Source organism: Oncorhynchus gorbuscha, linkage group LG14 (assembly GCF_021184085.1).
Source record: "Oncorhynchus gorbuscha isolate QuinsamMale2020 ecotype Even-year linkage group LG14, OgorEven_v1.0, whole genome shotgun sequence".
NCBI classification, from domain to species: Eukaryota; Metazoa; Chordata; class Actinopteri; order Salmoniformes; family Salmonidae; genus Oncorhynchus; species Oncorhynchus gorbuscha.
The window spans coordinates 13,932,550-13,951,794 of record NC_060186.1 but is presented as its reverse complement, the minus strand read 5'-3'; the positions used below and the strand labels follow the sequence as shown (position 1 = coordinate 13,951,794).

The 19,245-nt window shown below is 46.2% G+C and overlaps 1 pseudogene; it reads right to left on the bottom strand.

The window, feature by feature from the left end:
- Nucleotides 1-3,373: 3,373 nt before the first annotated feature.
- LOC123995893 overlaps nt 3,374-19,245 on the bottom strand; it is an 18,358-nt pseudogene continuing 2,486 nt past the window's right edge.

Below are 19,245 nucleotides of genomic sequence, written 5' to 3'. Positions count from 1 at the left end.
TCCATTAATGTATGTGTAAGGGGTGAAACAGTGGGTTTTATTGTGCACTGGTGTTGCTGCACGACAGAGTAAGGCAGGTATAGGGAAGGTGAGACCTCCACTCTTTCAATCCCGCTAGACAGGCCTGTATGTTTCTTGGAGCGTACGCACTAACCACCATCCACAATCATAACATGCTACCGCTCTCCTGGTCGACTCTTTGTTTGAACAAGTCCAATGTGGTCGGTCGGTGCCGTACGTTTGCAGTGTTGGACACAAGTGGTGCTGGAATGGCTACGTGAAACACAGAGAAATCAATGTCGGCGAGCAAGACGCCGCAACATCTCTATGCACACACCGTTGAACATTTTCCCAAGGCTATAATATCCTCATAGGGTGAATTAGAATTGCAAAGTGCAAGGAGATTTTTGTGAGAAATGTGAGTCATGAATCTCTCAATCAATAGTGTCTCCCAGAATCAAAGTGACTCAAGACCACCACCTGGTGGTCTGAGCTCCAACCTCTGTTACTTGTCTCTCTAGACCAGGGATGGGCAACTCCAGTCATCGGGGGCCAGAGAGAGGTCCCACTTTTCCCCCATCCCTAGAAAACACAGGTTATTAAACTAATTGCGTTCTAAACTGAAAATCACAATTAGTTGATTATTGAAGCCAAGTGTGTTAGCTAGGGCTGGGGCAAAAGTGACACCAATCAGGGCCCCGATGACTGGCGTTACCCATCCCTGTTCTGGACAGACGGCTTGCCTCCCACAATGTACCAATGATCCATCTTAACACGTCTGGAAAGGAAAGGGGGGGATACAAAGTCAGTTGTACAGCTGAATGCATTCAACTGAAATGTGTCTTCCGCATTTAACCCAACCCCTCTAAATCGGAGAGGTACGGTATGTATACGACGTCAGTTTGGCATAGAGGAAAGGGTGGCGTTGGTACATCCAGCTTTTTTAAGTCACTGCCTTATACGCTTCTTGCCCTTTTACACTTCTTGCCCTATCTTAACATCCCCTGGACACATAGTAGCTGGTAAGACGGAGATCACAGGGGTTATTTTTAATGAGGGCATTTTTGCTAGTGGCTAGTTTGCATCAACTACCTTCACTAAAACCACAGCAAATGTTTTGCCTGCTAATGTTGTTTTCGATGTGTCTGCCTTGTGATTTGTTGGGAGAGTTGTCTGTCTGAAGAGGACCCTCCCGGAACAACCAAGAGAATTGCCATTAATCCCAGACCGAGTACTGTTGCTGCCCTAGATCTTGGATTTCGGTGACTGCTTTGTTACCTTCTTTGACATACCATGTCATTTTTGGCAAGTTAAATCAAGTGTAAACTGAGTTTGAAGCTTGCAGTATTAAAATATCCATTCTAGGTCATTCTCATAACCCCTAACCTCTTATTATTATTTTGTTTGAACAAGGAGATCCTTGGTTTGAAGTTGAACAGTAGAATAACCATGACGGAGCTATTTCTCATAGGCCAGGAAGGCTTTCCTGGTTAGTAGGCCGACTTGGCTTCCAGCTTAATCTCCAGTTGTAATGTAATAACGAACGCAGAGAGGAATCAAAGAGAGATCAGACAGGTGTGAACTCTCCACCTCTCTCTCTGTAATCCCCTCCACCACTTCAGACAAGATGAGGCCTTCAGCTAATTCCGCCCCAACCCACATATGCGAAGCCAGGGGCTCAAGAAAAAGAGAACAAATGCTAATAATGAGCAGTATTAGAGGAGGGAAAACAAAGGAAGAGATTAGAGGTTTTCTTTGAGGTAAAAAAAAAACTTTCCTTTAATCTCCTGGAGATTTTCTTAGGTCTACATGATGTAAAACCAGCCTGAAGTGGAAATGTGTTGATCTGAATGAGGGCAGTTGAGAGAAAAGGCTGCAAAGCATTACAATACAGACTAAATGTGACTACGATAAATCATTAGAGCACTCGGTCCAGTGGGTTACACAAAATGTCAATTGGATCATTTTGGTCATCGTTTAATTTCAAGTGTAATCATTGGATTTAGCAGCATTTTTTTTGTTTATGAATGCGAAAGACAGTCCATGATCTGTGCTTCATCTATGTCTTCAGGGAGGACTCTGTGAATCCAATGACCCATCATTTTGAGTCTGAGGAGGCTAGCGTGCCAAGGTAACGATGGTCCATGACATTAGGAAACACTTCAGTTCTGAAGGCAGGACGATACTGTACATCATTGGGGGATTTGTGGTTAGTATGTGAGGCACAATAATTTTGCTTGGAACCAATAGTGGTTATCTTATCTTATCGTCATGGCAACCCCTTTTGTGTTTCGGGGCCTCAGCAGATTTGGATCTCAGTGGTCGTTTTTTTATCTTGGGGGGGGGGGGGGGGGGGGGGGCTTGGATTCGAGCTGTGCTGGATGTAAGCTGAGATACGCAAAATTATTAAGTGTCCGAATTTGGGGTAAGGATGTGGATGTGTGCACAGCTGCACTCAAATCGAGCGGTATAGTAGATCAATCTTCGGCTCTGTGCACCATTTTCTCTCCGCCAGAGAGGTTGAGTTTCTCTGTGAGTAAGGTGAACCATGTTTGATTTACACTGGAATAATTTAACAGGAAGGCCTCCCACTCTAGGTGGTCGGAGGCTTTCACAGCCACTGTGTACTTCATGGTGTTTTAGAGTCTGAGTAGATCTATGAACCGATTTGTGTTCTGGCTTTAAAAATTAATATGGGTGAACTCTGCTGCAGACACATTGTCACTGATACAGAAACAAGGCCTCTATCACCCGTTGAACCCACAGGCAGAGAGAGGGGATGGAGAGAGTTTATCATGCCCATTGTGAAGCCCTACTGACTGTGTAGTGTTACACTGTGATGTCCGTGTGTCCAGCTTCAGATCCACTGGGCCTCAGTACTGGCTCTGACAGTAGCCAGCTGAGGAAACATAATATTTCAATCATTCATAATTAGCTCCTTCCCTTTACTAAATAACACGTGAAGACAAATGGGTTCCAAGAATGTTCTAAATGGAAATAGTTGGTATGGAATGGGAGGCAGTGGCACATGGGCGTATATTGTAGTACTCCCACCCTCTTTGACGATCATGTTCCCTCTCCCTTTCTCTTGCTCGCTAGCTCTCTCAAACGCAAATACACAGACTTCGGATACTTTCTTGTCTCTTTCCTTGATCTCTTTCCTTGTTCTCCCTCCATTGTCACTATATTACACATGCATTCTAAAGTTGTTCTCTATCATCTCTCTACTTAGGTAAACATTCTCTGAAATATTTACCCTATACATTTCCTACCCCCATGTGTGTCCCTCTGTTTTTCATGCCCTTTGTGATTGGACTGAAAAAATGTAAATATTTATTACTTTGTACATTCTCCTCACAATACATGTATAACATGACTGTACATCTCAATACATACACCCAACAAGGAAATATTAATTAATCTTGCAAAGAAATATAAATTGTGTTTTTCAGTTGAATAAATATATACACAGCATTTCACATCCATCCATTTAAAGGCTGAATCTGGTTTAGTCTCTAAAAAAAATACCATAATCATAATAATAATAATGCAAGTATTAGCCCAGCAGGATTGAAGAGCTGGATATTCAACTGATCGTCTTAAATGGAACTACTGTATTTTGAGCATTGATTGTTTGTGCATTTGGCCCCATGGCCACACAGAGAAATGACAGATTGCACCTTTAAAGACCCAAAATGGCTTTCCCTTCCCACCCCTCCAGAGGTATGTATCAGTTTCACTCCCTGAGTCTCTGGCTCAGTGTTGAGGCCCTCAGCCCAGTTTCTCCAGGGAACTGTGGAGTATCCTCAGGTCGTCTCTCATCTGGCCTAGGGCATGCTGGATCTTACTGGGCTGGTCCAGAACCTCCAGGCTGCAGGTGAATGGGTCGTACCGGACAGAGAAGGGCTGTTTGATGGACGACGAGTACCGCCTGCAGGTAGATCAATGAGGTTTTAAAACATTGGGTCCATATTTGCGAATAAGCAACCATTTCATTTTAAACAGTTTCTCTGGCACCAAATGCGTATCAGCCAATTCAAATCTGCGATTTACTTGCATGTGACAGAAAGCTAATGTCTGGGTAGCCATTTGACTTGATGTTCAGGAGTCTTATGGCTTGGGTGTAGAAGCTGTTTGAAGCCTCTTGGACCTAGACTTGGTGCTCCGGTACCGCTTGCCGTGCAGTAGCAGAGAGAACAGTCTATGACTAGGGTGGTTGCAGTCTTTGACCATTTTTAGGGCCTCCCCCTGACACCGCCTGGTAGAGGTCCAGGCAGTGATGCAACCAGTCAGGATTTTAGATTAACTAACTTCAAAGTAATGACTGGGGACGTCGGGTTTGATACGAAAGCTTCTTTTTGTAAGAATACTTGTTCACGTTACATTTAACAACAATTGTTTTGGTACAGAGCAATGCAGGTAAGATGCTGTCGGAAAGTCAGCTACAATCACACGCACCTGCACATAATTGGCGTGTTATCACTCATTCCTCTCGCAAGGCATTCTGGGACTTGCAGTCAAAAAGCGGAATTCAACACAACCCAATACAATTACATATGCAAATAAATCTAAAGAAATGTATTTAGATACAGTTCAAAGAATAAACTTAAACATTAACTCAAACACATTAAAGTTACAACACAGGATGCTCTACTTGGTGCAGCTGTAGAACCTTTTGAGGATCTGAGGATCCATGCCAAATCCTTTCAGTCTCCTGAGGGGGAATAAGTTTTGTCGTGGCCTCTTCACGACTGCCTTGGTGAGCTTGGATCATGTTAGTTTATTGGTGATGTGGACGCCAAGGTACTTGAAGCTCTCAACCTGCTCCACTACAGCCCTGTAGCTTGAGAATGGAGACATGCTCTGTCCTCCTTTTCCTGTAGTCCACAATCATCTCCTTTGTCTTGATCGCATTGAGGGATAGGCTGTTGTCCTTGCACCACAGGTCTCTGACCCCCTCCCTATAGGCCGTCTCGTCGTTGTCCATGATCAGGCCTACCGCTGTTGTGTCATCAGCAAACTTAATGATGGTGTTGGAGTGGTGTTGATGTGAGCCATGACTAGCCTTTCAAAGCATTTCATGGCTACAGATGTAAGTGCTACAGGTTGGTAGTCATTTAGGCAGGTTACCTTAGTGTTCTAGGGCACAGGGACTATGGTGGTCTGCTTGAAACATGTAGGTATGACAGAATCGGTCAGAGAGAGGTTGAAAATGTCAGTGAAGAGACTTTCCAGTTGGTCAGCGCATGCTCAGAGTACACGTCCTGGTAATCCATCTGGCCCTGCGGCCTTGTGAATGTTGACCTATTTAAAGGACTTCCTCACATCTACTGCGCAGAGCGTGATCACACAGTCATGCGGAACAGCTGATGCTCTCATGCATGTTTGTGTTACTTGCCTCGAAGCGAGCATAGAAGTTATTTAGCTCATCTGGTAGGCTTGTGTCACTGGACAGCTCTCGGCTGTGCTTCCCTTTGTAGTCTGTAATAGTCTGCAAGCCCTGCCACATCGGAGCCGGTGTAGTACGATTCGATCTTAGTCCTGTATTTATGCTTTGCTTGTTTGATGGTTCGTCGGAGGGCATAGTGGGATTTCTTAGAATTTTTTTATAGACCGAGTCACTGGTGCTTCCTGCTTTAATTTTTGCTTGTAAGCAGGAATCAGTATAGAATTATGGTCAGATTTGTCAAATGGAGGGCTAGGGAGAGCTTTGTACGTGTCTCTGTGTGTGGAGTAAAGGGGGTCTAGAGTTGTCTTCCCCTCTGGTTGCACATTGAGAATGCTGATAGAAATGAGGTAAAACTGACTTAAGTTTCCCTGCATCAAAGTCCCCGGCCACTAGGACCGCCACCTCTGGATGAGCGTTTTCCTGTTTGCTTATGGAGATATACAGCTCCTTGAGTGCCAGCATTGGTCTGTGGTGGTATGTAGACCGCTACGAAAAATACAGATAAACTCTAAGTAGATAGTGTGGTCTACAGCTTATCGTGAGATACTCTACCTCAGCCAAGCAAAACCTTGAGACTTCTTTAGATATCGTGCACCAGCTGTTGTTTACAAATATGCATAGGCCCCCGCCCCGTGTCTTACCAGACGCTACTGTTCTGTCCTGCCAATGGTGTATAACCTGCCAGCTGTATGTTATTAAAGTTGTCATTCAGCCACGACTGAGGTGAAACATAAGATATTTCCGTTTTTAATGTCCCGTTGGTGCTTTCAGTACGACACATTTATTTTCCAACAATTGAATGTTAGCTAACAGTACTGATGGCAAAGGCAGATTAGCCTCTCGTCGCCTGATCCTCGCAAGGCACCCCGATCTCTTTACGCAAAATCTCAGTTTCTTTCTCCAGCATATGATGGGGATGAGGGCCTGTTTGAGTGGTTGGAGTATATCCTTCCCGTCCGACTCATTAAAGAACATTTCTTTGTCCAATTCGAGGTGCGTAATCACCCTTCTGTTGTCCAGAGCTCTTTTCAGTCATAAGAGACGGTAGCAGTAACATTATGTACAAAATAAGTTACAAACAATGGGAAAAACAAACAAAATAGCACGGTTGGTTAAGAGCAAATAAAACGGCGCCATCACAATTGTAGCTGGTCTAATCAGATAACATGGAACACATTAGCCCTATGCTAACCTCAAAAGATGGCACTTATATCCTGGCACAAATTCTTCATCAGTGTATCAAAGATCTTAAACTTTATATCCACCAACCAATGGCATTTCTTAAAAGAGGTCAACCCTGGCTAAAAGAGGGATATTTTAAACCTACAGGAAGAGAGAGGCCCAACTGCGGAAAATCTGTCTCCCTTCAGCAGGTGACATTTTTTTCCATTGTTTCACCCACCCAACAAGGAGTTTTTATATGGAAGTCAATTTACATTTACATTACATTTAAGTCATTTAGCAGACGCTCTTATCCAGAGCGACTTACAAATTGGTGCATTCACCTTATGACATCCAGTGGAACAGCCACTTTACAATAGTGCATCTAAATCTTTTAAGGGGGGGGGGTAGAAGGATTACTTTATCCTATCCTAGGTATTCCTTAAAGAGGTGGGGTTTCAGGTGTCTCCGGAAGGTGGTGATTGACTCCGCTGTCCTGGCGTCGTGAGGGAGTTTGTTCCACCATTGGGGGGGCCAGAGCAGCGAACAGTTTTGACTGGGCTGAGCGGAAACTGTACTTCCTCAGTGGTAGGGAGGCGAGCAGGCCAGAGGTGGATGAACGCAGTGCCCTTGTTTGGGTGTAGGGCCTGATCAGAGCCTGGAGGTACTGAGGTGCCGTTCCCCTCACAGCTCCGTAGGCAAGCACCATGGTCTTGTAGCGGATGCGAGCTTCAACTGGAAGCCAGTGGAGAGAGCGGAGGAGCGGGGTGGCGTGAGAGAACTTGGGAAGGTTGAACACCAGACGGGCTGCGGCGTTCTGGATGAGTTGTAGGGGTTTAATGGCACAGGCAGGGAGCCCAGCCAACAGCGAGTTGCAGTAATCCAGACGGGAGATGACAAGTGCCTAGATTAGGACCTGCGCCGCTTCCTGTGTGAGGCAGGGTCGTACTCTGCGGATGTTGTAGAGCATGAACCTACAGGAACGGGCCACCACCTTGATGTTAGTTGAGAACGACAGGGTGTTGTCCAGGATCACGCCAAGGTTCTTAGCGCTCTGGGAGGAGGACACAATGGAGTTGTCAACCGTGATGGCGAGATCATGGAACGGGCAGTCCTTCCCCGGGAGGAAGAGCAGCTCCGTCTTGCCGAGGTTCAGCTTGAGGTGGTGATCCGTCATCCACACTGATATGTCTGCCAGACATGCAGAGATGCGATTCGCCACCTGGTCATCAGAAGGGGGAAAGGAGAAGATTAATTGTGTGTCGTCTGCATAGCAATGATAGGAGAGACCATGTGAGGTTATGACAGAGCCAAGTGACTTGGTGTATAGCGAGAATAGGAGAGGGCCTAGAACAGAGCCCTGGGGGACACCAGTGGTGAGAGCGCGTGGTGAGGAGACAGATTCTCGCCACGCCACCTGGTAGGAGCGACCTGTCAGGTAGGACGCAATCCAAGCGTGGGCCGCGCCGAAGATGCCCAACTCGGAGAGGGTGGAGAGGAGGATCTGATGGTTCACAGTATCGAAGGCAGCCGATAGGTCTAGAAGGATGAGAGCAGAGGAGAGAGAGTTAGCTTTAGCAGTGCGGAGCGCCTCCTTGATACAGAGAAGAGCAGTCTCAGTTGAATGACTAGTCTTGAAACCTGACTGATTTGGATCAAGAAGGTCATTCTGAGAGAGATAGCGGGAGAGCTGGCCAAGGACGGCACGTTCAAGAGTTTTGGAGAGAAAAGAAAGAAGGGATACTGGTCTGTAATTGTTGACATCGGAGGGATCGAGTGTAGGTTTTTTCAGAAGGGGTGCAACTCTTGCTCTCTTGAAGACAGAAGGGACGTAGCCAGCGGTCAGGGATGAGTTGATGAGCGAGGTGAGGTAAGGGAGAAGGTCTCCGGAAATGGTCTGGAGAAGAGAGGAGGGGATAGGGTCAAGCGGGCAGGTTGTTGGGCGGCCGGCCGTCACAAGACGCGAGATTTCATCTGGAGAGAGAGGGGAGAAAGAGGTCAGAGCACAGGGTAGGGCAGTGTGAGCAGAACCAGCGGTGTCGTTTGACTTAGCAAACGAGGATCGGATGTCGTCGACCTTCTTTTCAAAATGGTTGACGAAGTCATCTGCAGAGAGGGAGGAGGGGGGGAGGGGGAGGAGGATTCAGGAGGGAGGAGAAGGTGGCAAAGAGCTTCCTAGGGTTAGAGGCAGATGCTTGGAATTTAGAGTGGTAGAAAGTGGCTTTAGCAGCAGAGACAAAGGAGGAAAATGTAGAGAGGAGGGAGTGAAAGGATGCCAGGTCCGCAGGGAGGCGAGTTTTCCTCCATTTCCGCTCAGCTGCTCGGAGCCCTGTTCTGTGAGCTCGCAATGAGTCATCGAGCCACGGAGCGGGAGGGGAGGACCGAGCCGGCCTGGAGGATAGGGGACATAGAGAGTCAAAGGATGCAGAAAGGGAGGAGAGGAGGGTTGAGGAGGCAGAATCAGGAGATAGGTTGGAGAAGGTTTGAGCAGAGGGAAGAGATGATAGGATGGAAGAGGAGAGAGTAGCGGGGGAGAGAGAGCGAAGGTTGGGACGGCGCGATACCATCCGAGTAGGGGCAGTGTGGGAGGTGTTGGATGAGAGCGAGAGGGAAAAGGATACAAGGTAGTGGTCGGAGACTTGGAGGGGAGTTGCAATGAGGTTAGTGGAAGAACAGCATCTAGTAAAGATGAGGTCGAGCGTATTGCCTGCCTTGTGAGTAGGGGGGGAAGGTGAGAGGGTGAGGTCAAAAGACGAGAGGAGTGGAAAGAAGGAGGCAGAGAGGAATGAGTCAAAGGTAGACATGGGGAGGTTAAAGTCGCCCAGAACTGTGAGAGGTGAGCCGTCCTCAGGAATGGAGCTTATCAAGGCATCAAGCTCATTGATGAACTCTCCGAGGCAACCTGGAGGGCGATAAATGATAAGGATGTTAAGCTTGAAAGGGCTGGTAACTGTGACAGCATGGAATTCAAAGGAGGCGATAGACAGATGGGTAAGGGGAGAAAGAGAGAATGACCACTTGGGAGAGATAAGGATCCCGGTGCCACCACCCCGCTGACCAGAAGCTCTCGGGGTGTGCGAGAACACGTGGGCGGACGAAGAGAGAGCAGTAGGAGTAGCAGTGCTGTCTGTAGTTATCCATGTTTCCGTCAGTGCCAAGAAGTCGAGGGACTTGGAGGGAGGCATAGGCTGAGATGAACTCTGCCTTGTTGGCCGCAGATCGGCAGTTCCAGAGGCTACCGGAGACCTGGAACTCCACGTGGGTCGTGCGCGCTGGGACCACCAGATTAGGGTGGCCGCGGCCACGTGGTGTGGAGCGTTTGTATGGTCTGTGCAGAGAGGAGAGAACAGGGATAGACAGACACATAGTTGACAGGCTACAGAAGAGGCTACGCTAATGCAAAGGAGATTTGAATGACAAGTGGACTACACGTCTCGAATGTTCAGAAAGTTAAGCTTACGTAGCAAGAATGTTATTGACTAAAATGATTAAAATGATACAGTACTGCTGAAGTAGGCTAGCTGGCAGTGGCTGCGTTGTTGACTTTGTAGGCTAGCTGGCAGTGGCTGCATTGTTGACACTATACTAATCAAGTCGTTCCGTTGAGTGTAATAGTTTCTACAGTGCTGCTATTCGGGGGCTAGCTGGCTAGCTAGCAGTGTTGATTACGTTACGTTGCGTTAAAAGAACGACAATAGCTGGCTAGCTAACCTAGAAAGTCACTCTAGACTACACAATTATCTTTGATACAAAGACGGCTATGTAGCTAGCTATGTAGCTAGCTACGATCAAACAAATCAAACCGTTGTACTGTAATGAAATGAAGTGAAAATGTGATACTACCTGTGGAGCGAAGCGGAATGCGACCGGGTTGTTGAGTTCTATTCGGAAGACGTTGGCTAGCTGTTGGCTAGCTAGCAGTGTCTCCTGCGGAGCGAAATGCGGATGCGACCGCTCGCTCCAACCCGGAAGTACTAGTACTCAATGAATGTCGAATTTGGTCAACAAAAAAAGAGTAGCTTATTTGCTACTGGGGTTTATTTGATCAAATAAAATAAGTTCCATAACGCTTAAGTTATGAGTGTACTGATATACAGTCTGGCAAAAAAAGTATTTAGTCAGCCACCAATTGTGCAAGTTCTCCAACTTAAAAAGATGAAAGATGCCTGTCATTTTCATCATATGTACACTTCAACTATGACAGATAAAATGAGGAAAAAAAATCCAGAAAATCACATTGTAGGATTTTTAATGAATTTATTTGCAAATTATGGTGGAAAATAAGTATTTGGTCAATAACAAAAATTTCTCAATACTTTGTTATATACCCTTTGTTGGCAATGACAGAGGTCAAACTTTTTCTGTAACTCTTCACAAGGTTTTCACACACTGTTGCTGGTATTTTGGCCCATTCCTCCATGCAGATCTCCTCTAGAGCAGTGATGTTTTGGGGCTGTTGCTGGGCTGTTGCTGGGCTGTTGCTGGGCAACACGAACTTTCAACTCCCTCCAAATATTTTCTATGTTTAACTATCTGATTGATGTCTTGAGATGTTGCTTCAATATATCCACTTAATTTTCCTCCTCATGAAGCTATCTCTTTTGTGAAGTGCACCAGTCCCACCTGCAGCAAAGCACCCCCACACATGATGCTGCCACCCCCGTGCTTTATGGTTGGGATAGTGTTCTCCGGCTTGCAAGCCTCCCCCTTTTCCCTCCAAACATAACACTGGTCATTATGGCCAAACATTTCTAATTTTGTTTCATCAGACCAGAGGTAATTTCTCCGAAAATAACGATCTTTGTCCCCATGTGCAGTTGCAAACCATAGTCTGACTTTTTTTTGTAGTGGATTTGGAGTAGTGACTTCCGGTTATGTGGATATAGAACTTGTTTTACTGTGAATATAGACACTTTTGTACCTGTTTCCTCCAGCATCTTCACAAGGTCCTTTGCTGTTGTTCTGGAAATTGATTTGCACTTTTCGCACCAAAGTACGTTCATCGCTAGGAGACAGAACGTGTCTCCTTCCTGAGCCGTATGACGGCTGCGTGGTGAAGTCGGAAGTTTACATACACTTATGTTGTAGTCATTAAAACTATTTTTTCAACCACTCCACAAATTTCTTGTTAACAAGCTATAGTTTTGGCAAGTCAGTTAGGACATCTACTTTGTGCATGACACAAGTCATTTTTTTACAAACAAATTATTTCACTTATAAATCAATGTATCACAATTCCAGTGGGTCAGAAATTTACATACACTAAGTTGACTGTGCCTCAAAACAGATTGGAAAATTCCTGAAAATTATTTCATGGCTTTAGAAGCTTCTGATAGACTAATTGACATAATTTGAGTCAATTGGAGGTGTACCTGTGGATGTAATTCAAGGCCTCCCTTCAAACTCAGTGCCTCTTTGCTTGACATCATGGGGAAATAAAAATAAACCCCCACAAGTCTGGTACATTCTTGGGAGCAATTTCCAAACGCCTAAAGGTGCGACGTTCATCTGTGCAAACAATAGTATGCAAATATAAACACCATGGGACCGACTGTAGATTAGTAGTACATCCTCCCCCGATTTATACGGGGCTTAAACTCTTATGGGTTCAATTGAAATGTTCGCAAGTATGGACTCCGAGTGTCTCCTCACGTCATCTCATGGTGGTTGAAGATTTCCCTCTAGTGGTGTGGGGGCTGTGCTTTGGCAAAGTGGGTGGGGTTATATCCTTCCTGTTTGGCCCTGTCCGGGGGTGTCCTCGGATGGGGCCACAGTGTCTCCTGACCCCTCCTGTCTCAGCCTCCAGTATTTATGCTGCAGTAGTTTATGTGTCGGGGGGCTAGGGTCAGTTTGTTTATCTGGAGTACTTCTCCTGTCCTATTCGGTGTCCTGTGTAAATCTAAGTGTGCGTTCTCTAATTTTCTCCTTCTCTCTTTCTTTCTCTCTCTCGGAGGACCTGAGCCCTAGGACCATGCCCCAGGACTACCTGACATGATGACTCCTTGCTGTCCCCAGTCCACCTGGCCATGCTGCTGCTCCAGTTTCAACTGGCCTGGGCCCTAGGACCATGTCCCAGGACTACCTGACATGAGGACTCCTTGCTGTCCCCAGTCCACCTGGCCATGCTCCTGCTCCAGTTTCAACTGTTCTGCCTTACTATTATTCAACCATGCTGGTCATTTATGAACATTTGAACATCTTGGCCACGTTCTGTTATAATCTCCACCCGGCACAGCCAGAAGAGGACTGGCCACCCCACATATGCTCTCTCTAATTCTCTCTTTCTTTCTCTCTCTCGGAAGACCTGAGCCCTAGGACCGTGCCCCAGGACTACCTGACATGATGGCTCCTTGCTGTCCCCAGTCCACCTGACTGTGCTGCTGCTCCAGTTTCAACTGTTCTGCCTTATTATTATTTGACCATGCTGGTCATTTATGAACATTTGAACATCTTGGTCATGTTCTGTTATAATCTCTACCCGGCACAGCCAGAAGAGGACTGGCCACCCCACATAGCCCGGTTCCTCTCTAGGTTTCTTCCTAGGTTTTGGCCTTTCTAGGGAGTTTTTCCTAGCCACCGTGCTTTTACACCTGCATTGTTTGCTGTTTGGGGTTTTAGGCTGGGTTTCTGTACAGCACTTTGAGATATCAGCTGATGTACGAAGGGCTATATAAATACATTTGATTTGATTTGATTTGATTTGATTTGATTTGATTTGATCTCTGTCATAATGATGTGTTAGCTAACACACCTGACTCCAATAATCAACTAACCATGATCTTCAGTTCAGAATGCAATTTGACTCAGCTGTTTGTGCTTGGGATGGGGTAAAAGTGTGACACCAGCCCGGCCCCTGAGGACTGAAGTTGCCCATCCCTGCTCTATGTCCATCCATACTCTGCTCATTCAGATTACCTTAAAATATTACAAAACGTAATATACTAATTACGAGTAACTCCTAAACAGCTACCTTCAATCTGATTTGCTTCTGTGTCCTCAGATCCCCTGAGGTTCCCACTGGCTCCTCTCCAAAACCCCTGCAACACCGTGTCCAGGAGCGACAAGATCAACTCAAACCCAAATACGCCACATAGGGGTGGCAGGGTAGCCTCGTGGTTAGAGCGCTGGACTAGTAACCGGGAGGTTGCAAGTTCAAATCCCTGACCTGACAAGGTACAAATCTGTCGTTCTGCCCCTGAACTGGCAGTTAACCCACTGTTCCTAGGCCGTCATTGAAAATAAGAATTTGTTCTTAACTGACTTGCCTATTTAAATAAAGGTAAGATAAAAAAGTTGCACATTTCCTGTGACGTGCTCACATATAGACATACACCACTTGTATGCATTGATGTACCTCATCTTAATCTTGGCATCCTCAAAGCTTTCTGAGACAAAGTAAACAGGTTGGAAAGTCTGGTCCTGGTAAGGCTGGATTGCTGTCTCCTCTGGGTTGAATGGCTTGTACTCAGGTTCGTTAGAGAGAGCATACTGAAAGACGGAAGTAAGTTATTGTTTTAGACTCCTTCAGAAATTATTAGCGGCATGTTATGTTATGTTACACGTCTGTGTATCAAAGATAATTGTGTAGTCTAGAGCGATTTTCTAGGTTAGCTAGCCAGCTATTGTCGTTCTTTTAACGCAACATAACGTAATCAACAGTGCTAGCTAGCCAGCTAGCCCCCGAATAGCAGCACTGTAGAAACTACTACACTCAACGGAACGACTTGATTAGTGTAGTGTCAACAACGCAGCCACTGTCAGCTAGCCTACAAAGTCAACAACGCAGCCACTGCCAGCTAGCCTACTTCAGCAGTACTGTATCATTTTTAATAATTTTAGTCAATAAGATTCTTGCTACGTAAGCTTAACTTTCTGAACATTCGAGACGTGTAGTCCACTTGTCATTCCAATCTCCTTGCATTAGCATAGCCTCTTCTGTAGCCTGTCAACTATGTGTCTGTCTATCCCTGTTCTCTCCTCTCTGCACAGACCATACAAACGCTCCACACCGCGTGGCCGCTGCCACCCTAATCTGGTGGTCCCAGCGCGCACGACCCACGTGGAGTTCCAGGTCTCCGGTAGCCTCTGGAACTGCCGATCTGCAGCCAACAAGGCAGAGTTCATCTCAGCCTATGCCTCCCTCCAGTCCCTCGACTTCTTGGCACTGACAGAAACATGGATCACCACAGATAACACTGCTACTCCTACTGCTCTCTCTTCGTCCGCCCACGTGTTCTTGCACACCCCGAGAGCTTCTGGTCAGCGGGGTGGTGGCATAGGGATCCTTATCTCTCCCATGTGGTCATTCTCTCTTTCTCCCCTTACCCATCTGTCTATCGCCTCCTTTGAATTTCATGCTGTCACAGTTACCAGCCCTTTCAAGCTTAACATCCTTATCATTTATCGCCCTCCAGGTCCCCTCGGAGAGTTCATCAATGAGCTTGATGCCTTGATAAGCTCCTTTCCTGAGGACGGCTCACCTCTCACAGTTCTGGGTGACTTTAACCTCCCCACGTCTACCTTTGACTCATTCCTCTCTGCCTCCTTCTTTCCACTCCTCTCCTCTTTTGACCTCACCCTCTCACCTTCCCCCCCTACTCACAAGGCAGGCAATACGCTCGACCTCATCTTTACTAGATGCTGTTCTTCCACTAACCTCATTGCAACTCCCCTCCAAGTCTCCGACCACTACCTTGTATCCTTTTCCCTCTCGCTCTCATCCAACACTTCCCACACTGCCCCTACTCGGATGGTATCGCGCCGTCCCAACCTTCGCTCTCTCTCCCCCGCTACTCTCTCCTCTTCCATCCTATCATCTCTTCCCTCTGCTCAAACCTTCTCCAACCTATCTCCTGATTCTGCCTCCTCAACCCTCCTCTCCTCCCTTTCTGCATCCTTTGACTCTCTATGTCCCCTATCTTCCAGGCCGGCTCGGTCCTCCCCTCCCGCTCCGTGGCTTGACGACTCAATGCGAGCTCACAGAACAGGGCTCCGGAAGGCCGAGCGGAAATGGAGGAAAACTCGCCTCCCTGCGGACCTGGCATCCTTTCACTCCCTCCGCTCTACATTTTCCTCCTCTGTCTCTGCTGCTAAAGCCACTTTCTACCACTCTAAATTCCAAGCATCTGCCTCTAACCCTAGGAAGCTCTTTGCCACATTCTCCTCCCTCCTGAATCCTCCTCCCCCTCCCCCCTCCTCCCTCTCTGCAGATGACTTCGTCAACCATTTTGAAAAGAAGATCGACGACATCCGATCCTCGTTTGCTAAGTCAAACAACACCGCTGGTTCTGCTCACACTGCCCTACCCTGTGCTCTGACCTCTTTCTCCCCTCTCTCTCCAGATGAAATCTCGCGTCTTGTGACGGCCGGCCGCCCAACAACCTGCCCGCTCGACCCTATCCCCTCCTCTCTTCTCCAGACCATTTCCGGAGACCTTCTCCCTTACCTCACCTCGCTCATCAACTTATCCCTGACCGCTGGCTACGTCCCTTCCGTCTTCAAGAGAGCGAGAGTTGCACCCCTTCTGAAAAAACCTACACTCGATCCCTCCGATGTCAACAACTACAGACCAGTATCCCTTCTTTCTTTTCTCTCCAAAACTCTTGAACGTGCCGTCCTTGGTCAGCTCTCCCGCTATCTCTCTCAGAATGACCTTCTTGATCCAAATCAGTCAGGTTTCAAGACTAGTCATTCAACTGAGATTGCTCTTCTCTGTATCACGGAGGCGCTCCGCACCGCTAAAGCTAACTCTCTCTCCTCTGCTCTCATCCTTCTAGACCTATCGGCTGCCTTCGATACTGTGAACCATCAGATCCTCCTCTCCACCCTCTCCGAGTTGGGCATCTCCGGCGCGGCCCACGCTTGGATTGCGTCCTACCTGACAGGTCGCTCCTACCAGGTGGCGTGGCGAGAATCTGTCTCCTCACCACGCGCTCTCACCACTGGTGTCCCCCAGGGCTCTGTTCTAGGCCCTCTCCTATTCTCGCTATACACCAAGTCACTTGGCTCTGTCATAACCTCACATGGTCTCTCCTATCATTGCTATGCAGACGACACACAATTAATCTTCTCCTTTCCCCCTTCTGATGACCAGGTGGCGAATCGCATCTCTGCATGTCTGGCAGACATATCAGTGTGGATGACGGATCACCACCTCAAGCTGAACTTCGGCAAGACGGAGCTGCTCTTCCTCCCGGGGAAGGACTGCCCGTTCCATGATCTCGCCATCACGGTTGACAACTCCATTGTGTCCTCCTCCCAGAGCGCTAAGAACCTTGGCGTGATCCTGGACAACAAACTGTCGTTCTCAACTAACATCAAGGCGGTGGCCCGTTCCTGTAGGTTCATGCTCTACAACATCCGCAGAGTACGACCCTGCCTCACACAGGAAGCGGCGCAGGTCCTAATCCAGGCACTTGTCATCTCCCGTCTGGATTACTGCAACTCGCTGTTGGCTGGGCTCCCTGCCTGTGCCATTAAACCCCTACAACTCATCCAGAACGCCGCAGCCCGTCTAGTGTTCAACCTTCCCAAGTTCTCTCACGTCACCCCGCTCCTCCGCTCTCTCCACTGGCTTCCAGTTGAAGCTCGCATCCGCTACAAGACCATGGTGCTTGCCTACGGAGCTGTGAGGGGAACGGCACCTCAGTACCTCCAGGCTCTGATCAGGCCCTACACCCAAATAAGGGCACTGCGTTCATCCACCTCTGGCCTGCTCGCCTCCCTACCACTGAGGAAGTACAGTTCCCGCTCAGCTCAGTCAAAACTGTTCGCTGCTCTGGCTCCCCAATGGTGGAACAAACTCCCTCACGACGCCAGGACAGCGGAGTCAATCACCACCTTCCGGAGACACCTGAAACCCCACCTCTTTAAGGAATACCTAGGATAGGATAAAGTAATCCTTCTCACCCCCTCCCCCCTTAAAATATTTAGATGCACTATTGTAAAGTGGTTGTTCCACTGGATGTCATAAGGTGAATGCACCAATTTGTAAGTCGCTCTGGATAAGAGCGTCTGCTAAATGACTTAAATGTAAAATGTAAATGTAAATGTTATATAAAAACAGAGATAATAAATAAGGAATTAGTCCCCTCTATCAGTACAATTCTACAGAGTACCAATGTAAAATACTACTCACAATGAGTTCTCCATATGAGGACAGGAGGCCGGCTGACCAGACTTTCCAACCTGTCTACTTAGTCTCAGAATGCCTTCACAGTTCCATTCTGCTTACACAGTCCAAACTCCACCGTTAACCAGTACAACTGTCGGAGGAATGACAACAAGTGATGAAGAAATGATAAGTCTCCATTTCACACATTAGTCAAATTATCAGATTGGTCAGTATTTTATATTTCCACTAGATGGAAGCAAAGGTCCATTATTTGTAGTCCAACACCCAACCTTAATGCAGTACCTAATGTTTTATATCTGATTGGTAACTGCTTATTTTTAAATGAAAGCTCAAAGGTCAGCTCTCAATATCCTCGTCTGATGCTCCCAGTGAGGCAAGGCCAATTTCCTGCAAGTGACAAACAATTGTAAGTGTTGCGCACTGATAGGACAATTGATGTATTATTATAATGGATGTATTATTATAATGGATGTATTATTATAATGGATGTATTATTATAATGGATGTATTATTATAATGGATGTATTATTATAATTGATGTATTATTATAATGGATGTATTATTATAATGGATGTATTATTATAATGGATGTATTATTATAATGGATGTATTATTATAATGGATGTATTATTATAATGGATGTATTATTATAATGGTTGTATTATTATAATGGATGTATTATTATAATGGATGTATTATTATAATGGATGTATTATTATAATGGATGTATTATTATAATGGATGTATTATTATAATGGATGTATTATTATAATGGATGTATTATTATAATTGATGTATTATTATAATGGATGTATTATTATAATGGATGTATTATTATAATTGATGTATTATTATAATGGATGTATTATTATAATGGATGTATTATTATAATGGATGTATTATTATAATGGATGTATTATTATAATGGATGTATTATTATAATGGATGTATTATTATAATGGATGTATTATTATAATTGATGTATTATTACTTCCAAGCATCATATGAACCATATTATAAGTCTAAATGTTTTTACCTGGGAAAACTGGGCAAATTCTTTGTCTGCAAGCATAGGAATATGGCCGAGTAACTCGTGACAGCAATCTCTGAGAGAAAGCACAACAAGTGAATACATGAACCGAATGAATCATACATATGTTATTATTTATGATCAGTTCAGTAGACATATTTTTATGACAAACATTATTTCGAGTGATTCTACTATGTCAATGACACCATTTGACGTACGGCTCCGGGAGTGCATGGGGTGCGGAGGCGTGGCGGATGTACTGGGTACACTGGAACACTCTGAAGGCCAGGCTAGCTAGGAAGTCTCTGGCGGAGAGTAGCCTTGTCACCGGACACAGCTGGAAGCCTGTCTCCTCTGGACAAACAAGAACACAGTGCAAGGTACCACTGTCAGAGACATATTCACAGCATGGATGCTGTCGTTCATACATGGTGTTTCTGCAATACGAGAACAATCCCTAATGGTGTTATT